Source organism: Camellia sinensis, chromosome 9 (assembly GCF_055761805.1).
Source record: "Camellia sinensis isolate YWXY chromosome 9, ASM5576180v1, whole genome shotgun sequence".
Classification (NCBI taxonomy): domain Eukaryota; kingdom Viridiplantae; phylum Streptophyta; class Magnoliopsida; order Ericales; family Theaceae; genus Camellia; species Camellia sinensis.
The window spans coordinates 119,671,684-119,684,877 of NC_138969.1; positions in this window are offsets into that span (position 1 = coordinate 119,671,684).

Below are 13,194 nucleotides of genomic sequence, written 5' to 3' on the forward strand. Positions count from 1 at the left end.
CCTCAGTACCAATATTCACAGTAGTGATTTCATCCATTAAGGGTTTAACAAATCTTTCTTGCTCTTATTCAATTAAGCGTTGCAAAACCGGAGGAATTTCTTCCTCGTCGTTTTCATCAAAATTTTGAAAGTCTGAGTTAATGCAATAAATCAAGGGCACATAAAAGTACTCAGAAACCACAGCCACATCAGTCTCATTAAGCACATCCAAATCGTCTGATTCTTCGGTTACAACAGACTCAAAAGAGAAAGAAAAAGATGACCTGGACAGGACTGTGGTATCCGGGTTATCACCACCTGGAATACCGGACTCAGACTCAGTCGATCTGGAACTTGATTCCGACTCAACAGACTCGGTGGAATCAGATTCCGGCTCACTACCTGACCTGGTGCTGCTTGACAAAAATCCCTCTTCATACTGCCAAACGAGAGAGGGTGCGATAGATGCATCCAAAATGTTTGCTGGTAGGCCCGCAGTCGTTTCATTCCCGACCACGCATACCGAGAAGTTATCCCCCAAGCACTTCTGTTTGATCAGAGGATCTGAAAGTAGACACGCCAGCGCTACCCCCATTTCACATTCGTCGTCCTCAGACTCCACTCTCTTTCTCTGCTTAGCCTCAGCTAATGGGTCCGTCTGCTCTTCGGCAACGTCATCCCCGGATAACTGTAGGTCAAAGAAAATCTCAAACCCTGGCACACGGCGCTTCTCATCGTTTATCCACGGCTCTGGGAAGCCACAAAATGGAAAGTCCTCCCCCTCCCAGACAAAGTGTCCGTTTAGGGTACCCTGGATGGGTCAATGCATTAGCTCAAAAGGCTTCCCCGCCTGCTTCGCTCTGGTTCTCGCAGCCATCTCCTTACCTTTCCTTATCCAATCCTCTTTGGTGGGCAAATAACCCAAGCCAAAGGTGTGTGGGTTGTGTGGCACTTCGGCCAACGCTGCAACGCCCTTTCGGCCGCTCTTTCCCAATCCCATCCCGGGGATGTGTTGAAGCTTATTCATGAGGTATACTGATTGTGCACTAACATACACCCCCTCATTAACAGCTAAGATGTTCTGCACACCCGAACCTCAGCCAGGGTAAAACCCGACATGAACACATCCTCCATACCGTGCTCAATTTCCAAAACTGGCGTAGACACTTCTGGCGGTGGATAGATCGACGAATTTCCAAAAACGATGGCTACTCCCTTTCCATGGGGGTATTTCACTATCTGATGCAAGGTGAATGAAACTGCCTTTACTTGGTGCAACCACGGCCACCCCAAAAGTAGATTGAAGGTCGCAGAAACTTCTAAGATGTGAAAGTCTACCTCATGCTGTCCCTGCCCAACCTTGGTCTGAATTTTCACTGTCCCCATTACTTCTCTGCTTGTGTTATCATATGCCCGAATCACCTGGGCTGTCGGCACAAAGTCCGCAGTCTTTAAACCGATTGCATATGTAGTCCTTGTCGGGTACACATTGATGGGGGACCCTGTGTCGACAAGTACCACGGGTATCCATTTGTTTCTGCACTCCACAGAGATGTAGAGTGGCTTGTTATGGTTCGCACCCTCAGGTGGCAATTCTTTTTCGGAGAAAGTCAACATCGGGGTAGCCCCTCCCGGAAAAACTAAGCCCACCAGCTATTCGGGCATGGTGTCTATTGAGAGCTTGGCCTTGTCCATGGCCTATAAGACAGCTTGTCGATGCACTCACGATGCCATAAGCAGTCCCCAGATGGAGATGTCTGCCTTTATCTTTTTCAACTGCTTCAGTACAGTCTCTTCTTCGAGTTGCTTCTCTTTCTGTTTCTCCACCTCCTTATCTTTGCCAGACGCCTCTGGCTGATCTAGATGTGGGGGCTTGAAATACTGCTCGCTTATAGTCATGTGATCGACTTCGCCGATGTACCAGGTATCGTCTGGCTAGTTGCTCCCCCAATCCTCATCCGTGTGGGCAAGACATAGATCATCGTCTTCCCACCACATTTCGTCGGCAGCCAACAGACACCTGTCTAGCTTCGGTACAATTGTACTCGCAGTACTTTCCGTCCACATGCTCGCAGCATTCTCTATCCTCGTGCACACAGCACTTTCAGTCCCCTCATGGGCCTTAGCTTTCATGATTCTCTCAGAATCCCCGAACCTTTCTTGTTCTAACTGCGTCAGTACAGCTGGACATTCAACACTTCCCACATTCACAATGCCCAAGTCCTGAGCGAAATTCTTAGCACCGACGCTCTCCAGCGATGCATTCTAATTTCCGGCCCTTCCGGCCATAACTGATGTTCTTGCCCCTATCGGGCCCCGTTCCAACTGAGTTTCGTCGACAACATATGGTAGGTCATCAAGCCACCCGGTGACCTCTGCTGACTCCTCCAAATCTGACCAGTTGACTACCATGCCCTCTGGATCTTGTTTATTGAAAAATTGGAGGTTAGCAAAGTCCCCTTCCACAGCTGCCAAGTCATCTATCCTCTGATCAGAATCATCCCCCTGTATCACACAAAGCTTTGCCCCTGCCGGCAATTCCATATTTGGCCCAACCTGGCCTACTGATAGAATGTAGTCACTCGGACTGTATACCTCCTCAGCAAAACTCCCAGATTCCTCAAATTTTGACTCAACAATCCCATTCTTCCTTAAAATATCCCCTGTTCTGTCTTCGACAGTCACCACCATTGGTTCAGGTTGGGTTCTGGAGATGTCCAACATGCACAAGTCAGTGCAGTCAGGAAGGAGCACCTCCGGTTTAGGTAGGTGGGACGGGGTGATATATATGCTAGTATCGTAAGACACGACCCTAGTCTGGATAAAGTTGATACATTTGGGGAGTGGAGCTTGGTTGTGCGATGGGAGAGGGTTTGTTGTGACATTGGGTTTTTCTGGAGGCACAATCACCTGCTTGTCAATGAGATCTCGAATCTCATGACGCAATCTAAAACATTGGTCAGTGTCGTGACCATGTTGTTGGTGATATGCGTAGTATTTTGCTGGGTTATGAGAGGGAGGGAGTGGATTTGGCAATGGCCTCGGCTCCAGGGGCTTTAAGTGCCCTTTCCTGAATAATACCCCCAGAGCCTTGGACAGGGGCATATATAATGGGGTGAAGGTTCTCTGGCCTCGAGGTTGGTATTTGGTGGTTTGTGTGTTGCTTCCGGACGCGCCGGAGAAAGGTGTAGCTACCATGGGTCTTGGAGAGGGAATGGTGGTGACCATGCTTACTTCTGAAGCTCTAGCATTTGCGACATTGCTGGCGCCTGTATTGTTGTTGCGGTTGAAGGTTCTTCTGGGTTGCTCTCTGTCATTATCAATCAAGCCCTGCTTCAAGGCATCCTCAATCTGTACTCCCATCTCATGCAAATCTGAAAACGTAGAGAAAGGGAGCACGATCATTTTCTGCATTAGTTTAGGCTGGAGATTGCGCACAATCATCCGGATTTGATCTTTATCAGTAGGCCTTAGGGTCATCATTGAAGCATTCGCCCTCCACCTGGCTACGAACTCCGAAAAGCTCTCCTTAGGCTCCTGCCTTGTTGTCTCAAGATCACAGGTTGTAATCTCGACTTGTGTGTTATAGGAGTACTGTGCAATGAAAGCCTCGGCCATCTCATCCCAGTTCCGCTTAACATCGTCTTCTAATTTTGCATACCAGATAGCGGCCACACCCGACAGGGTTCGGCCAAATAATGAAAGCTTCTGCGGTCTGGTGAGACCCATCGGCCGTAGTATATTTGAGAACAACCAGAGATGCACCATGGGATCCCCAGATCCGTCAAAGCGATCGATTTGTGGCATTTTGAACCTATCTGGAAGCGTCACAGCCACATCAGGGTACCCGTCCTCAATGTCTGGGATGGACTTTACCCCTTGGGATTTCTTGAACAACTTCTCAAGCTTGCTCAATTTCAATGCTGTAGGGTCAACCTCGAATTCGAAGGGAGAGTCTGGTAGGTTGGTAGGTGTTTTGGACAGCTGGGGTAAGATTGGGGGTGGAGCCGGCCCTATCGAAATGTCCGTGCCCTCCTGGACATTTGGTGTTTCCCTGGGTGTCTGAACCCTTGGTGGTGGAGGAGCTTGATGCGAAGTAGATACTCCGTTTTGCTGTTGCAACCTGGTGATTAGCTCGGCCTGCTAGGCCATGATTGCAGCCTACTGCTTGGCAAATTTCGCTTGGCGGACGGCGTCCTGCTGCATAAGTTTCATACTTTCTTGGAGTTGACGCATCATTGCCTCCGTCCCTGACGTGTTCTGCGGATCCATTTGACCGACTGGTATATCTATCTCTATGGCAACACTTGAGACCTCAGCCCGACTGTCCACTGATGGGGTAGACCACTGCTCTGGCAACCTTTGCTCAGATACACTGCGTTTTCTCGGCCTCCGTTTGATAACCGGGGGTAGAGAGTGGAACACTGGTTATCCGTCGACCAGATCCTCAGATCGATTGAGTCGGTAACCTCTTGTCCAGAGTGCTTGGGGAATATCTGCTTGGTCTGAAGCAATTGTTCTAAACTACCCTAGCAAAAAGATAAATAAAGCAATGATAAGGAAATAAATAACCAGACAAATGGACAGCATAACGGCTTTAAATAAATACATAACACACAGTCAATAAGCTGAAAATACTGTTCTCAAACACTGATCCCCAAATCACTGCCCCCAAAACTGAATCTGAAACCCGCAGATAACTAATTCCTAAAATACTGAACTGGTGCCCGCAGGCCTGATACCCAAACTCGTAAACTGATACATGCATTCCTGTAGAGACACACTCTAAAAGCACATAACAAGCAAGTGAGAGCCAAAACACCCCTATGTTGGGGTAGGGTTTTCCTGTCCTATTTTGTCAGGAGCTAAGGTTTCACTATGCACGCAGCGGTTTCAAACAACCTATAATCGGGTAAGTAACCTGTCCTAGCTTGGAATGGTCTCTATGGATTCCGAAAATGCACTAGGTCGAATGGTCAGAAAGGGTGCCCCGGTAAAACCGGGGTTTGTGTTCCCGTCGTGGCAGAACCCGCAACCAGCCAGCCTTATGGCATGCTTCTCGAAGCGAGCCTCCAGCAAACTGTTCAGGAATAGCATACGGCAAACACGGTGTCCTAGGCGCACCAATGCACATGCAATGCAAATAAACACATAAGTGTAGTCAAAACAAGATATCATGAGTTCGAGTCAAGTTCTCTAACTCCCTAGCAGAGTCGCCAGAAACTGTAGACGTCCCTGAACATCCCGGGAGGGAAATCCCGTTTTGTTCATTGGGCTCACTACAGTTCAGGACTCAAAAGCCACGGTCCTGTATCTAATCTCGCAGAGTGCAATGCAAGACTGATGAATTATCAAAGAGTCCAAATCTGGCAAATCGTTTTGGAAAACAGATTTTTAGAAAGAAGTGCCAAACATGGACTGTTTTGCCAGATACAGAGTCGCTACCTAAATATTTTATTTCGGGAGAATTTAGGAAACCCTGACTCGTGCCGAAGGCCATGTGTCCGTCATCACCAAAGTTGCCTCGGCTCGGGAATTTGGGTACGATTGTGGAAGGTCACTTCGTGAGCACCCCCGCTCGCCCGATCAAAGATCGGCCTCTACTAACCATGATTTCGAGTTTTGAAAACATTATGCATTCTTATTCCGGTTATTAGCCTAGATTTACTACGTGATGCGCACAGCATACAAGGATAGACTGGATCGCCTGAATTGGAACAACACATCTCATGTCTGTTTATTTTGAAAATGGTTTGATGGTGCTACCCGCAAGTAGGCTAAGACATGGATTTGCCACCCTCGGGTGGGCTTAGAAAACGTGATGGTTTGCCACTCTCGAGTGGGCTTAAAACTCATAGTCAATGCATTATTCCAATTCAGATAATCCAACCTTCACCCACAGGCATTCAGGCAGGTATATCACATAAGCACATAGCCTTATGGTAAGCATGCTATCATGGCAGTCACTCGCACACATGCAAGGATGCTAAAGCATAAACACTTACCGAGTACTCCAAGCCAAAACATAAGCTATGTTAGAAATCCATGCATGATCCTAACTATGCTGAAATGCCTAATGCAATACATGCAGGAATGTAACTACAATAGGCTCGGCTATTTCTAAAGATGGCATGTGAAATGCTACAACTAACAAGTATTCAACTCAGAATTGAAATACAATGCAATTAGTATGATGCGCCGAGCCCGGTGCATGCAAGATAGATGAATGAATGTAAACATGCTATCATAAGTATGGTAATTGAAACATGCCCTAAACTAACCATCATAAGCTGGTAAATAAAAGGGAGAAAGACGTGGGGTTTGAAGACATACATCACACACACGCACACTTATTACAACAATTGACCCTCTCTCGGAGGGTCTGAAAGAATATTACACAACCAAAATAAATAACGAATTATTACACAATACTAATTACTTAACAAATGAGTTAGGTAAGTAAAGTAAACTAGCATGCTATGCAACGTGCAATGGACTTCCTCAGCTCTGTTTCGAATGATGAAGGATGCATGCATACTCGGGTCGCCTTGTCGGGAAAGAGGGAAATAGAGAGTTACCCTTATAGAGCAGACCTCCAGCAAATTCTGGACCAATGTAGCAACCCTTCGACCTCTGAGAAACAGCTCCAAGGTGCTTGGATGGATGGTGGAAAGGTTAAGCTAAGGGTTGGTGTGTGATAGGCCAAGAACTATGGAGTTTTGGAGGCAATATAGAGATACAAGAGGGAGATATATGCATGTATGCTCCAGCACTTTTTTGAACCAAGGCCAAGGAGGGGAGGCCCTTCCTTTATAGAGGAGAAGGTCTAAAGCTTCTCGAAGAAGCTTAAAAGCTAGGCCAAACATCCTCCATACATGTGTATGGAGGATGCACCAAATGCCTCCTAGCTGGCACAGCTGGAACACACTCAGAGAGAGGAAAAAGCAGATGGCTAGCCGACCAGTTCAGGTGGTCGGCCGACCATGCCCCCTGGTCGGCCGACCAGGTTCAAAAGGGTCAAGCTCAAAAGGTGGTCAGCCAGCCCATATTGGTGGTCTCCCAGGTGAATGCAACTTAGTGGTGGTATGGGATACCAGAAAATGTGGCTCAAAAGTGAGGGAGACCACCTACTTGTCAAGAAAACCGGCCGACTGGGGAAAGGTGGTCTCCAAGAAGAAAAGGTGGTCTCCCACCTTATTACCACCATCCTAACAATGAAACTAGGGTCCATGCCAAAAATGAACCCACACCGATGCAAAATGAAGGTTCAGGGGCCAAAACGCACAGCCAGGGGCCCCGAAAACTGACTATTAAGCAACGAAAGTGACGTGTGACCATGAAGCTGGTCTCCCAGGCCACAGTTTCCCTCTAAGTAGAGGAAACAAGGTGTGCGCCAAAAACCAGAGCAAACGGAGGTAGTTAAGTGGTCCCGAACCGAGGCACATGGCCGACGGCTCCGAAAATCAAAAACTGGTCTCCAAACGGGAAAAATGGCCTACGACCACGAAACGTAGCCTACGGCCATTGAGAGATGGTCTACGAGACCTCTCCCTTCCTCCAGGAAAAGAAAACAGAGAAAACAAGACCTGGTTCGCAAGCCGAGGCAAGGCACGAAAAGGTTCCGAAGCCCGGAGGCAAGGCTCTCAGCCGAGACTTTGCAACCTCAGAACGAGCACAATATGCAACATCGCCGTGAGCTCAGTTGGTGACGTCTGAGTCTTAAGGTCGGTCAAAAATGGGGTGTCTACAGCTGGCTATGAAGTTTTGTGTCCTTTCCATTCCCGCAAGTGTTAATAGTTGTGTTTAGGTTGGTTTTGCTTTGTTTTTGTTTCATTGAGTTGTATTTTGTATTTTGGTCAATTATAGGGTCAACATCCAGTTTACAAGTCATTAAAATGTAACCATTCTCAATTTCAAAATTCAAAACAAAATGTTTTTCATACACAAGTGTTGTGTCATTCATGCCATTTAGATTTGCAAAACAAACTCTTTTATTAAATTCAGAGATCAACCCCGATAAAAGTTGTACAAGAGAGAGTTTAAGCGATAGGTTCCCAACTCCTAGAAGAAGAAAAAAAGGGGGAAAAGAGAGAGAGAGAGAGAGAGAGAGAGAGAGAGAGAGAGAGAAAAGACAAATAGAATGTAAGCATTGTTGTCGGTTTTTGGCGACCTGTGTTTCCGATAGCAAAGGCTGCAGGCTGACATCTTTTTACAGATAGTTTCACCACATCATTGCATCGTTACTCCCGGGAAGCCCTTGAAAACTCTACCTCAGCATTTGTAGAGCTTCCGAAAGACATTACTCCCTGCCAGCCATAAAATGAAGAGCACTGAGAAGTTCCTAATCGGGCACAGAGGTTGTCTGTCATTTCATCTCTTTGTTTCTTTTTTTCAATTTGCTAATCTAATTTCGGGCATCTTAGTACATAAGTTTATAGAGAAAGAATTGTGCATTTAACTGATGCACCTCGTTTGTCCTGCTTTATACCTGGTGGGTCAAATTAGAGACCACGGTCACGATCTCCCCACAAGATTTCAATGTGAAAGAGTTGGCATCAATGTCAGACTGCACTATCATCATTTGCTTGACTGACATCGTAGGGAAACTGAAAACATAGGCAGGGGCAGGGGCACTCTGTCGAGGCTTAAATGAGCTGGTGTCAGCAATCTCTATCAGGGAGTCATTAAGGTCTAGGGAACAAGAAAAAGACATGTCAGAGGAGAATAATGCCAAAGAGAGAGTTTGCAAAGTAATGGCAAAGAGATGTTTTGTAGTTTTCTGGTTTGCCCCTCTTTCGTAGACCATCCTTAAGAAGAGAATGGAGAAGATGAAGTAGAAGAAGAAGACAAAGGGGGAAGGTTGAGGTGATCGTTGAAGGATTTGGGTCAGTCCAGCTATTGTTGGTCAGACACCGCGATTGTTGAAATCGCATGCCAGACACAGTGCTCGAAGAAGAAGAAAGAAGAAGAGAGCGACAAGAACAATGGAAGGGAAGAGAGTGTATTTTTATATGTATGTACACATGTACGTATATAATATATATGTATGGTTTGTATATATATGATATGCGTATATATATATGTATATAGTTTGTATATATATGTGTTCATATATATACGTATTTATATGTATCTGCATATGTATATATTTTGTCTGTATATGTATATGTATATGTATATACGTATATAGTTTGTATATGTATGTGATATATGTATATGTATGTATCTGCATATGTATATATTTTGTTTGTATATGTATATTTACATATTTTGTATATAGTTCAAACGTATATGTATGGTATGTCTATAGTCATATATACAAATATATATATATATATATATGTGTGTATGTATGTATGTATACTGATGTATGTTGTATGTATATAATGGAGGTGTTTGTTTGCGCTTTTTTGAGCTAACTTATAATTTTTAACTTTGGAAAAGTTATTTTAGACTGTTTGGTTAAACTTATTTCAAACAGTTTTTGATTCTAACTTATTTTAACTCAAAAAAGCTAATTCTAAGAAGCTGCTCACCCATTGCTTCTGATTATCAGCTTCTGCTGTGGACATGTTAATTTACGATTATACTCTTAGATTTTTTTATTTTATTTTTTTTAAAAAAATAGAAAAAGACCCAAATGGACTATAGATTATTATTATTATTATTATTTATGAGAAACGTAGACAAGTAGTAAATAACAAAAAAATAAAAGTTAATTAAAAAAACTACTTCACAGCTTATTTAACAAACACTACTTAGTAACTTAAATTTATAATCCAACAGTTACACCAAATAAATTAACAACTTCTTATTAAAGTGATAATCTATAATCTGTTAAGCTATAATCTATAATCTGTTTTAACAACTACACCAAATAGGGCCAATGTCTATAAAAAATAAAATTAAAAATTAAAAATGATGAAAAATGCATCCATCACACGATCACACTATTCGTGTGCATCCATCGCATGATCACACCATTCTCGTGCATCCATCGCACGTTCACACTATTCTCATGCATCCATCGCACGATCGCATTGTTCTCGTGTATCTATTGTACGATCCAACTGCCCTTATGGATCTATTACACTACTTGTACGCCTGTTGGTTACACCACCTTTCCTTATTTCGTGTAAAACGCCTTAGGATTTCAAGTCTACTCAATTAAAACCTTCCCCCTCTCCATATGAAATACAGTTAGGCATGCCTATTGGTTACACCACGTTTCCTCCTTTCACGTGAAGCGCATTAGAAGTCCAAGATTACTCGGTTAAAATCTTCTCCCTCTCTGTATGAACTACGGTTAGGCACACCTGTTGGTTACACCATTTTTTCTCCTATCACGTGAAATGTGTTAGGATTTCAAGTTTACTCAGTTAAAATATTCCCCCTCTCCATATGAAATATGATTAGGTACGCCTGTTGGTTACACCGTTTTTCCTCCTATCGTGTGAAACGCATTAGGATTTCAAGTTTACTCGGTTAAAACCTCCCCCTCTCTATATGAAATCCGATAAGGTATGCTTGTTGGTTACACCATCTTTACTTCCAGGAGAAATGTGTTCGGAGTTGACATGCTTTCTCCATTTTGTGTGAGACGCGGTTGGACCTGTTTTGATCAAGCTTGAGATTTGTTTCATATACAGTCATCTTGTTATAGTTACCATCACTCCATTGCATTGCATTGCATGATCATGAACTTTCGAAAAACAATCGGCTTCGTAAAGTGTGTAAGTCCAACTTTCGATTGTATTTTGAGCATATCATTTGCATTTTGCCCTTGAACTACGCTGGTTTGATTCTTTGCAAAGGGATACGTAGACAACCGTCGAGTTCAACCAATTGCATTTAAATCTTGTTTCTTTGCCCAAGTCATATGGCCTTGTCAAAAGGGTCGTCTTCGGGTTTTGACATTCACTCACGTCATGAAATGACTTCAAGCTTTGTCAAAGAGAGGTAACTGTAGACACTCTATTTTGATCGGCCCTATGACTTGGGCACTTTCTTTTGATTACCTGATAATGAAAATAAGAAAGTGCTTTTTACAAAATCTTCAGTAAGAAAGATGGAATTTGAGCTTTCTTTCTAACCCTAAACATGTTCTGGTCAAGTGTTTAAGTCCTGTCTGACAGCCGGAGCAAAGCAAGACTAAACTGGAGCAAAAGAGGCAACTTTCTCACTAATCGGTCAACCACCCAATCGACTACCCAAGGACAGTCCAGACCTATTTTTGTTCAGCTCGTGTGGGGCACTTCACAATCCCATTTTTTGATCCATTCATGCATTGAATGCATACACACTCAACCTCCATTGTCTAGTCCTTGATCCATTGAAGGTAATGCTCCATTTTTGTCTTTTATTAGCTTCATTGTGCTCTATTTGCTCCATTATATTCATTAATGCGCCATTCTTGTCTTCCACCACTCCTCCACTTGCATTGTATATAAACACATCAGATTGTTGAGAGGAAGAAGAGGATAGAGTGATTGGGGGAGAAAGCTAGAGATAGAGAAAGAGAGAGTCTAAGCTTTGAATTCAAGAGTTGGCCAAAATAGAGTGTTAGTTGTGAACTTCCATTTTCTCAAGCTATACACTATGTGTCATGACCCAAACCCGCCCCTATGGATTAAACTCACAACCGGCCAGTAATCATGAGATTACATACGGTCTCAGTCAGAAATCAAGTCATTTTTAATAATAAGGGGCCAAATTGCGGAAGCAAATCTTACAAATTTTGTCCAATAAGCTATGCATACATGGCTTAACCAAAAAATTTCTCATATATGTAATAACTCACACTATACAAGCCTCCATATTCTGTATTACATAAGCCCAGGATCATTCAAAAGTCAGTATTAACAAAAACCAAGGTTATACACAGTTTGGTCATACTTGACCACAAAAAAAAAAAAAAAAAAAAAAAAACAAAGGAAAAACAAAACAAAAGTAAGGCCTCTTGCGTGAGGCGACATTGGTTGATTCCTCTAAACTCAGCTTCTCATTGCTCACTAGGGCTGGGGCTGGACATCCCGCTGCTCACCTACATACATATAAATAAGGAGTGAGCTAACACTCGGTGATTAATACCAAAGTAAAGGAGTTCATGAATGAGATTCATTTAATCATAAGTTGTAAACTAAACTTGTTGATTTATATCAACGCAAAATGATCACAGGTCCAGCATATCATATATCATATCCATATTCATATGCCAAACGACCTCGGGTCCAACTCGTATTCGTAAAATGACCTTTGGTCCATTATATGCAAAATGACCATGGGTCCAATTCATAACCAAAATGACCTTCGGTCCAATATATGCGAAACAACCTTGGGTCCATCATATGTAAAACAACCTTGGATCCAGCTCATATACAAAATGACCTTGGGTCCAACCAATCCATATTCACATTTGTGCGCACCCATGATCCATGAACATGTTCACATTCGCCTTCACATTCAAAACGACCGAAGGTCCAATCATTTCCTTATTCAAAACGGCCTTTGGCCCATTTAATGGTCATACAAAACGGCCTTAGGCCCATTTTGTATCCTCTTTAAGTAAATCAAACGACGTTGGGCCCATTTCATAATTGTATATCAATTACTTCACATATTTCATTGTGAACTAAGCAGATAGAATACTCATTCACAGTATCAAATCAAAAGTTTAGAAACTTACCACACAAGTAACATTTAGAAAATAATATATGCACAAATTATCATTACTAAGATATTAATCATAGTGTTTCGGTGCTTGATTCATCCTTGCACTTAAGCATACATAATTCATAACACATTGGGTCATAATACAATCAATCCATTCTTTTGTTTGCTTAATCTTCTTAGGCTTCTTTCATGTCCTTTAATTCATTTAGGATGCTCAATGTGTGCCTAAGAATACTCAAGAATGGAAGAGAATGGAAATTGGAACATAATACAGCTTTTCCAAAATTTCTGAAATAGGGCACCTCGCTCAAGCGTAGTTTTGGTCGCTCGAGTGGTTTGTAAAACTCATTTAAAGTACTGGTTGTGTGAATTTTACGCTCGAGTGAGATTTACACCGCTCGAGTAGTGATTCTTGCAAAATAGGGTTCGCTCGAGTGCAAGGTTTGCTCCTCGACCTACTGTACAATTCTTTGTAAAACTTCTGGGAGCTTGATTTTTACGCTCGAGCGACACTTTCCTCGCTCGAGCGAACATGCCGAATTT